Consider the following 10703-nt stretch of genomic DNA (forward strand, 5'->3'; position numbering starts at 1 on the left):
TCTCTGCCTGCCTGCCTCACTCCCTCCCTCCCTCCATCCTACTGACTTGCTGGGAACCTTCCTCCAATCGTTCCCCAGTGAAATTGATCCAAAAACCAATGAAATAAATAAATAATGCGCGGTCGGGTGGCCGCTAATTGGCAAATAAGTAAAATAAATAAATCATTAAGGCAAGACACATTGACCAGTTTGCTTTTATTCACACACAAACACAATAGCGCCACATTACAGGGTTTGGTAGTGAAGAGTTACTTTCGTTTTCTCGACTATTTTTCAACAGCATTGTTTTCCCCGGGTGCGGAAGTGCACCATTCCTGGAGGTACTGCAATACCAGGTTGATGCGTGGAGTGTACAGAGCAAGCTCGTATTCCATCTCCCTGTTTCAAAAATCTATTTAATATATGATCCCCAGATCGAGGACATATCAGATATTAAACTGATAAGGACAGATTTTTTGTTTAAAAAACGTTTATTGAGTGGATAAAGGCACAGATGCAGAATATACAATTCAAAGTGTCAAGGTTACATGAAGTGGTCCACAGAAGTTATAGATATGATGATGAAAAATATATACAACATGAGCACGTAAGAATTAAAAAAAAAAGTGTTTTTGTTGTTGTTCACCCACCCGCATAAAAAAGGAAAAAATATTTATTGACCACCCTTATAAAGGCCTGTTTATAGCCTGGTGGCAAGGCAAACAAAAACAAGTTGTTCGTAATCATAACTGCTGGTTTCCCAAGTTACCCATCCTTTCCAGTTCTTAATTTGCCATAAGGTGTTGGCATTGTCAAGTCCCAAGGAGCACGATCAACAGAAACATAGGTCATAATTTTGTCCAAAAAAAGATTGCGTCATGTTTTAGAGTCCATGTCTTTATGAAGAAAAAGAAATACGTTCCTTGCATCCCATGAAACCTCTTTGGCGCAGTTCAATAGTCTCCAGGCAGTGGAAGGTTGCTGTGTGGAAATGTCCTGTCCATACAGAAGGACATTGAAAGTCAAGGTAGTAATGCCGGCAATGTTTGCAAGAAAAGGCTGCAACAAGACCCTAAAGTTCTTTGCATAAAGACAACCCCACAGTACATGGAAGATGGTTTCGTTGTGGCCGCATCTCGGACGTGGAAAACATGCTGTAGGGGCCAAACCTCGCCAAAGTTGAAATACCTTCACAGGAAGGCAGCCGTGTGCGGCCATCCAAGCTAAGTCACGTTGGCTGTGGATAATGTCCTTATGACCCACCATTTTCCAGACACACAAGGACTGAGCCTCAGTCAAGATACTGTAAAGATGTAAATGAGGAAATAAGAGGTTGTAAACTATTAAAATAGTTTATTCCAAGTATAGGCAGCAAATCACAGGAGCACATCCAAGCATGAAGAAGTCCAACAGCCGAATGGCAAGAAAACAGTTTAACATGGAGAAGGAGGTTGTTACACGAGCGATGCACTTTTGAAGAGAAACATTCTCTTCAAAAGTGCGCGCCATAGAACAGCACAACGTAATAAGGTAAAACATTGAGCGCGCCTGAGCGTGCCATAAGCATATTTAAATAGACACACTTACTTGTACATTACATCTTTTCCCTTTTTACAAAGATCAAAATGAAAAATAAAAAAATTAAATTAAGAGAGAAAATAGTCTTTAAAACGAGTTGGAAGAGAGCAATTACTGTGACCCCTATTAGAGGAGACATTAGAAGTGCTGGAACCAACATGAGAATCAACAATAGCATCACAGTGAGTAACAATAACATTTGATTCTTCAGCAAAATTGGAATTTTGATCTACAAAGTGAGTACAATGAACATTAACAAGAGAGTGTTCATCTGAAGCTGCACCTAAAGGAAAAAAGGAGCAAGAAGAAGAATCGTTGACATATTTAGCAGTGGAAATCCTTTTCGCCTGTTCTGGAGTAAGCTTTACAATGACACGCTTACTCCACCATCCTTTTCGGTCAAGAAACAAAGAACCCCTGGAAACTTTTAGAACTTGAGTAGGCAAAGAAAAGGTTGACAAACCTTTTTTAACTCTGCTATAAACTACACCATAACCCAGTCTCCAATATTAAAAAGTTGATCTGAAGAAGAGACTTTTGAATTGAAATTCCTCTCTTGAGCTACTTGTTTGGAGGCAACATTTTCTTTAACAACTTCCCTGTTGCGACAAGCCAAACAAGATTTGTCTTTAGACTGCAAGTCTTTTATCCAAGATGGGCAAATATTGCCATTTGGATTTCTTTTCCTCAAAAGCCTGAAAGGGGAAATTCCAGTGGTACTATGAGGGGTAACCAAATAAGACCACAATTTGCCCCTTAAAATTTTTTCCACATCCACATTAGAGGAAACAGCAGTCTGGATACCTTCCTTAAAAAACGTATTCATCCTCTCTATCAGACCATTCGAAGAAGGCGAATATAGAGCTACTCTAAGGTGTTTCATGTCATACGACTTTAAAAATGATTCAAAAGAAGAGGAACAGAAATGAGAGCCATTATCACTAATCAATTCCCTAGGGGGATCCTCAGAAAGAAAAATTTTGCTCAAAATTTTCATAACTGCTGCAGAAGTGGGATTCTCAGAGAACTCAAAAACACACCACTTCGAATGGTAATCAATCAACGAAATTATGTAGCGTTTATCAGTTGGCAAAACTTCCCAAGGTCCAGAAAAGTCAATGGCCAACTTTTGCCAAGCCTCCTCAGGAATTGGAACTGTATGTAAAGGTAACAGGGGTGTCTTCCAATGCTTGTCCGAAATCAAGCATGTGGAACAAGAATCTATCCAATTGGAGACATGCCTATCTAAACCCGGCCACCAAAAATGCTCCTTCAACTTTCTGGAGGTACCACCAATACCTAGGTGTCCTTGATGAGCAGAATCAAAAGTCTTTTACGAATGCTCACAGGTGGAACACATAAATCGCCCCTAAAAATCACTTAATTTACAATTGTGAGTTCTTCAGAAACTTGTGCAAAGACCTTCAAGGAAGCAGGGAGTGAACACATTTTTGGCCACCCAGAAACAATTACGTTTTTAACACTAACCAGCACCGAATCTTCAGAGCAACTCTTCAACCAATCAGCCTCTGAAATGCAAAAAGGTGAAAGCACTAATTCCTCTATAGATGCTACAACGCATTCAACATTATCAACAGTATCATTTTCCTCATCATCTTTCTCTAAACTCAATCTCGAAAGAGCATCAGCCCTTAAATTATTGCCACCAGATATGTGTTTGATGGTGAAATTGTATTCATGTAACTTTGATAATATACAAACAAGTCTGGAAGAAGCCTTGCCTGTTCCATTGCCATTGAGAAGATGAAGCAAAAGCTTATGATCACTGAGAAGCGTAAAATGTGATCCCCAGATACATGTTTTAAACTTCTCAATAGCCCAGGAACAGGCTATTGGTGGTACTATAATGTGACTCAGCCACATTCAGAGCCCTTGAGGCAAAACCTCCAGTATTCTCTTTATAGGTGCTTCTTTGAGTAAGTACCGCACCTAAATCTTTTTGACTAGCGTCAACTGCAATGGTGCATTGTATAATAGGATTGAAAGACGATAAAGCAGGTGCCTCTACAATAACTTTTTTTATCATGTCAAAAGCGTTGTTAGCCTCTTCAGACCAAGTAAATTTCACGTCTTTTTTGAGCAAAGTGCGAAGAGGCTGAACAAACTGAGAATAATTCTGAGTAAAACGTGAATAGTACTCAGCAAGACCAAGGAACGACCTAAGGGTGTCCTTGTCTTTTGAAATGACAACATTAGAAATAACCTTAGTCAAACAAACCTTTGGTTTGATACCATGAGCAGAAATACTGTGACCAAGGTAGTCTAATTCTTTGACCATAAATATACATTTTTTAATACCTAAAGTTAACCCAACTTCCTTAAAGCGAGAAAACTTTTCTTAAAACTTTGAGATGTTCTGATTTGTCTTTTGAATGTATCAGAACATCATCCTGATATGCTTGTACATTGGGAATATCATGTAAAATTGTGTCCATAGATTTCTGGAACACACTGGCAGCAGACGCCAGGCCAAAAGGAAGTCGAAGGTATTTGAATGCTCCAAAAGGAGTTATAAACATGGTTAATTCAGAAGAGGCCCAGAGAGAGGGATCTGATGATACGCACTCTTGAGGTCCAAAGTGTAAAGATTTTAGATTCTGAAATACCCGCTAACAACTCCTGAATTTTGGGCAATGGATGGCAATCCACAATGATATTCTGATTAAGAGAACACAATTCTGCACATAAACGAATAGATTAATCTTTTTTCTTAACAACGACGATAGGACTAACCCATAAAGAAGAGTTAGTTGGAACAATGATGCCTTCTGAAACCAATTGGTCCAAAACTGTTTTGAGTTCATCCCTCACATTCAAAGGAATATTCCTTAATTTATGACAAACAGGAATGGCATTAGGTTTAAGTCTGATTAAATGCTCAAAATCTTTAATGTAGCCAACAGAATCTTTGAATACCACTGGAAATTCAGATATTAAACTATGAACTTCCAAGTTTTCTTCATTAGCTACATTAAAAATCGATGTCTCGTTGACCTGAACAGGTGAATCAGAACCAGGGACTAATTTCAATCCCATTTTAGCTAGGTCCTGCCACCCAACAATGAGTTTGCCATTAATTGTGACATAAACCTTTGTTGTAGAGGACCTACCTAAACATTCAATCTTGGTTACAAAATACCCCAACATATCAATATTATTCCCATTGTAAGCTTTAGGAATGATATCTAGAGGCAACAGTTATATTTTTACTCCAACGTTCGTTAAATAAAATATCAGAAATGATGGTAACTGGTGCTTCAGAATCTGCCATCATGTCCAATTTTACATTGTCAACAATTACTTCACAAGTAGGGCCTTTAAAACGTTCAGTGTAATGAGCCACTTCAACTACATCAATAGATAAAATTTTCCTTTCAAAAGGATGTTGGCAACAACTCACATCCTCAACAGAATTAATGTGAACATCATCAAAGGAAGATTGTAAAGAAGACTTATCAACATTGGAAACATTTGCATGGGGATTTTCAAATGAGGAAAAAGAAGAAAGATTATTAATTCTAACTGTTTTCCTGTTCCTACAAACTATATTGAAGTGACCAGTCTTACTACAAAAAGTACACTTTTTTCCTAATGCAGGACAGGTAGGACTGTTACTAAGATGATTCTTTGAACCACATCTAAAACAGTAAGAGTTAACCTTTCTTTGAAAAGGTTTAAATGAAGAATTCTTTTGAAGAACAGCATTAATCTGAACGTCTTTTTCAGGTTGAAGTATACTCCCATCAGTGATGCATCTTGAGGAGACAATTGACCTTTCAACACTCTTTGCCATTTCCAAAACTTCATTTTAAGTTGGATCACGACAACTTCGAATTCTTTCCTGTATTTTTTTATGATAACAATTGTACACAAATTGATCCCTAAGAACCGTATCCAGATATGCCCCAAAATTACACTCTGCAGCCAAATTTCTCAAAACAGAAATGAAATCCTCAACAGATTCATCTTGTTGTTGCTTCCTACTCATAAAGTTAAAACGTTCCATCATGACGCTGGGCTGCTCTAAATTTTTTTTATTAAGTCTTTAAATAGTATCTGTAAAAACCTTCCATCCATCTCCATCACCAGGAGGTGGTTCAGAAATTGTAAGATTGTTAAAAAAAAAAATTCCAGCAGTCAATTCAATTCAATTTATTTTATTATGTTTTGGCTCTCAACGAGGGCCACATAAAATTCACGATACAATTTACATACAAAGAAAAAGAAATTCAATAAACAAACACAATACAAGTTACATCCATTGGCAAAATAATCCAGAATAGGCAACGTCAGACAACTCCATAGCACATTAATAAATAGCTAAAAAACCTTTAAAAAAGTTAAAAATGTGGAAGCAAAACATTTCATTTGGGGGACAGTATAGAAATTGTAGAAAGATATTTACATTAGAGATACCTAGTAGGAAACATACTGGTTTTAACCATTTAAACCGCAAAGAGCGGAGTGCCGGGCAAATCAACAGGACATGCGTTCGATCCTGAATACTCAAATTACAAAAATTGCACGTGGGAGAAGATCCATACCATTTAGATAACAGTAAATTTAGGGGCAATAAATCGTATCTTAAAAGAAACCATAATCTACGGACACCATGTGGCATATTCCATGTGGCATAAGGTTGGGCCAATTTCATAGAATAAGAGTTAAGGAGGAGATCACAACCCTCTTTTTCTCGTATTGCATTCATATCTGTTTGGAAGCACAGTTCCCACGATGCCTGTTTTAACAGGATTTTTAACTGGGCTGGTGAGTGAAGGAACAAAACACTTTCGTCTAGCTTTAAAAGTGACACAGCTCTTCTAAAGTTCCTTACTAATCGAGAGAACTCTTTGAAGTTGCCCAACAGTTCTCCTTTAAGGAGAGCTCTCATCGAACCCGGTTCAGCTCTGGCCAAACAAGCCACCCATCGTACCAGAGCACATAATCCTTGCACCCAGCTGCTCCTCATGCCGAAATCAAGCCTACATGCGGCCAAGGAGCACGCAGTGTTAAAGGTACATAGGGATCTTAAAAGTTTCCCTTCAATTTTGTGACAGAAACCCCAGTGCTTCAGTTCTATAAGTTCTATGCCATATAGTATTGTTGCAGGAATCTTTGCCCTATACACTTCGAGTAAACTGGAGAAGTGTCTTTTACCGGTGGCGAGATAGAGGGAATTCAAACCCTTACCATGAGCGAAGGCTTTACGTGAGGTATGCTCAATATGGAGCTTCTCGCTCAAATTGGACGAAATTATTTTACCCAAAAAGGTATAGGATTTGACAACCTCTAATTTCTGACCCCCAATAAACCATCCAAAGTTTTCAGAACGGCACTTCTTTTTCCCGGCAATACACATAATTTTACTTTTAGATATATTAATCTTCATAAAGTGAGCATCAGCAAAAACATGTAAAGCCTGCAGCCGATTAGCCAGCCCTTTAGGAGTTAGATCTAGGACAAGAATATCATCGGCATACATCAAACAAGAGATAGGGGCCCCCCCTACCACCGGAGCTATACCCACACAAGCATTCAGGGAAGCAGGCAGGTCCCAGTGTACAAGGAAAACAATAATGGAGCCAGGAGGCAGCCTTGTTTAAAGCCGTTCAAAGATGGGATTCGGTGCGAGAGTCCCCTTTCTCCACCTTGGAGAGCACAGCACCAAGTATCAGTATGGAGAGCATGTACAAGATCCAGTAAGTAGGATGGCAAACCAAGGGCTGCTAATTTTCTCCACAGCGTTCGACGATCTACTTTATCGAACGCTGTGGAGAAATCAATAAAAGCCGCAAACACCACCCCTCCTCTCACATGAGTGTATTTATCAGAAATCACATTCAGGGTGGTGAGGTTATCTAATGTACCGTGCCCCCTACGGAAACCCGTTTGTTCTAACGGCAAGATGTTATTCTCCTCGATCCAATCGTTAAGTAATATTAAAATACATTTTGCAAAAACCTTTCTGATTGAATCGAGGAGGGCTATCAAACGATAGTTCATGTGGTTGTCCCTAACTCCCTTCTTAAATATAGGGACCAATACACTTCCTCTCCAAGAAGCGGGGACCGTTTTAGTAATAAAACAGGATTTAAACAGTGGGTAGAGGATCTTACTCCATAGCAAGGGTTCCTGCTTCAGGACCGTCATAGGTAATTCGTCAGGTCCCATTGCGCCGAAGGAGCGCATGTTCTTTATGGCCTGTTCTATTGTTTTCTCAGTTGGAAAATTAATAGGGCTTTCAGATGTTAGATCAGGGGCACTATCTACAGCCAATATAGCATTCCCTGCGTACAGCTTCCGAATGTAAGAGGACCAGACCTCTTCCGATATAGGAATGGGGAGAGGGCTCATTCTAGTACCACAACCCCTACCAACTGTGGACCAGAATTCACTAGGCCTGCCATGTACAACCGCCTCCCGCAAGTTTATCCATACGGAATCTTCCATCTCCTTTTTCAGTTAGGCTTTTAATCTAGTTCTCCTTCTTTTTAACCTTGATATTTCTTTTGCTAGTTCACCAGATCTACCTAGAAATTGCTCTCGCACTAATTTATTTATTTCCTTATTCAGGATACGCAATGTGCTAGGATAAACTACCTTTTTCCTAGAACAACTAACCCTTTTCACATATAGGATGATCATCCTCATAAACTTTTCCAAGTTAACAATTTCGGAACCATGCCAATCATGTAATTCTAGTAGTTCACTGCATGAACAAGGTGGCCAGGTGGCTGACAATAAACTCCCTTCAATTTAATGAGGGGAAGACAGAGGTTGTCTACTGTTCGTCAGCCAAACTGAGTCAACAACCTTCCCATGAGATCAGGCTTGCGCCGGGAGCAGAACCTTGCATCCCAGTTAAGACTGTGCGCAATTTAGGGGTATTGTTTGATGCGGATCTCCAAATGACCTCCCAGACCAATAAAACCATCAGTGGCTGCTATGGATTGTTGAAAGCACTCAGACAGATTCTGCCCCTCCTGCCTGATGAGTCTAGACCTCTAGTAGTTAGGAGTGTGATTCTGGCTAGACTAGACTATTGTAACTCTCTATATTTAGGGGCCCCCTTATATATTCTACAGGGGCTCCAGAGGGTCCAGTCTATAGCGGCCAAGCTGGCACTTAAAAGACCTCGTAGTTCCTCCACTACGTTGGCGCTAAGAGATCTACACTGGCTGCCAATCGGGAGTAGAGTTGCCTTCAAGTCCCTTTGTATTGTGTACAGAGCCCTGCACAACACAGGACCTATCCCTCTACAGGAAAGGCTCTCCTGGTATAGACCTTCCAGGTCCCTGCGCTCTGCTAGCCAGAGTTTGGCAGCTACTACCAGGATCAGGAGATCGAGGATGGGAGGCAGAGCTTTCTGCACCTCTGCCTCTAGGTGGTGGAACGAGCTTCCTCAGAACATCAGACAAATTGACACCCTATTGGGTTTCAGAAAGAGCCTGAAAACCTGGCTGTTCGCCAAAGTATAATCTCCGTAACTCTATTTTAATAGCTCTGGCGGCTGTTCTATATATCATGACAGCTAGTGTATTGTTGTACCATCTGACTATTTCCTGTTTGGGCGCCAGGATACCCGTAGGGTGACAGTTGCGCGTAATAAATAATAAATACAATACAATACAATACAATATAGTTTTACATAGCATATCCTGCACACCTATAATGGCAGTTGGATTCCAAAAACATCTACCCGAAGATCCATGAAAGTTGACATCGTTATTATTAAAGGACCAAGACACAGTGGGAGGAGGTGTTAAAGAAATAGTTATAATGATTATGCTATGATCACTCAAAGATGTAGGGGATACCATAAGATCCTGAATACATGAAAAAATATCATAATCAGAGATCACATAGTCAAGTATTGAGGCACTAAAGGGGGACCTGTGAGTAAATTTCGCAGGCACATCAGAGGGCAATCTCCCATTTAGAATAAGCCCCATAACTGCTGATAATTCTTCTAAAAGAATCCTCCCTCTTTTGTTCGTTATTATTTTATCTGGAAAGAGGGTTTGTGGAATGAAATAGGCCTCTTCTTTAGATTTGTTTCTAAATAGATTTAAACTAGCATTAGAAATTTTACAATTCAAATCTCCTACTAGGATAACTTCAGGTGGGGAATTAACATTTTTAATCTGTCCAATATACTGAAACACTTGCTTCAATAAAATGTTAAAACGCTCTTCGGGGGGAATATACACATTAATGATTACAACTGCCGATTTATATGGAGAGCTAGGGAGATTAGCAATTGTTATAGCTTGAAACAGGTTACTTGGGTCAATATAATGAGAAAATCTCCAGTCCAGTTTGTTAGACAATAAGCAAGCAATTCCCCCTTTGGCGTGACCTTTCTTGGAGGGGGCAGCCGGCGCTTCCAATACATAGTAATCCTCTGCATAAATGTTATTAGTACACCATGTTTCTTGGATGCAGATAACATTTGCTCCCAGCGAGAATAAAAACTCTAGTTTCTCTGAACTGCTATGTATTCCGGCTGCATTCCAAGAAATAATTTTCAGCTTATTGTTAAAGATGATGGAATAATTTGGGATTTTCTGTACTCTTATTTGATAGGGCACTAGGCAGCCAATTCCACCTATGATTATCCTCTGATGGAAGAGAATTCAGAATTGGTGGGGGCGGCAATACCTGGGAAACCGAACGTTGCCCTTTAGAAACCCAAATCTTTAGATCTTTAAATGGAGAAAGAGCCCCATCTTGCTTATCACCTTTTTGGGTCATCCTGTGGGGATGCATGGTCTTACCAAGACTAAAAATAGGCAAGACGTCAATCCCTCTGCATTGAAAGTTCTCCGCTTGCTGTAGTATCAGGTTTACAATAATTTTGGAATAAAATTTGACCCTTATACGTGAAACACTATCTCCACCTGACAAAGAAACTAACTCAAGGTCACTTGACTGAATAAGGTGGAGACTTTCCAAATCTCTGAAACATTTAAGCAACCATGATCTATTTAAGGGCAAATCAGCATCAAATAAAAGTAAGAAGTCCAAAACCAGAGTGTCCACATAAGACATTGAGATTCTTGCCTGGGAAGAAAGGTGTGGATGTACACCAACCTCATCTGTAATGGAAAAGGAGGAAGCCAAAG

General features: G+C 39.7%; 1 pseudogene; it reads right to left on the minus strand.

Annotated features, from left to right (window-relative positions):
• Positions 1 to 298: 298 nt before the first annotated feature.
• On the minus strand, positions 299 to 471 carry LOC147707183 (U2 spliceosomal RNA; annotated as a pseudogene).
• Positions 472 to 10703: the final 10232 nt, after the last annotated feature.

This window comes from Lissotriton vulgaris, chromosome 6 (genome assembly GCF_964263255.1).
Source record: "Lissotriton vulgaris chromosome 6, aLisVul1.2, whole genome shotgun sequence".
Taxonomy (NCBI): Eukaryota; Metazoa; Chordata; class Amphibia; order Caudata; family Salamandridae; genus Lissotriton; species Lissotriton vulgaris.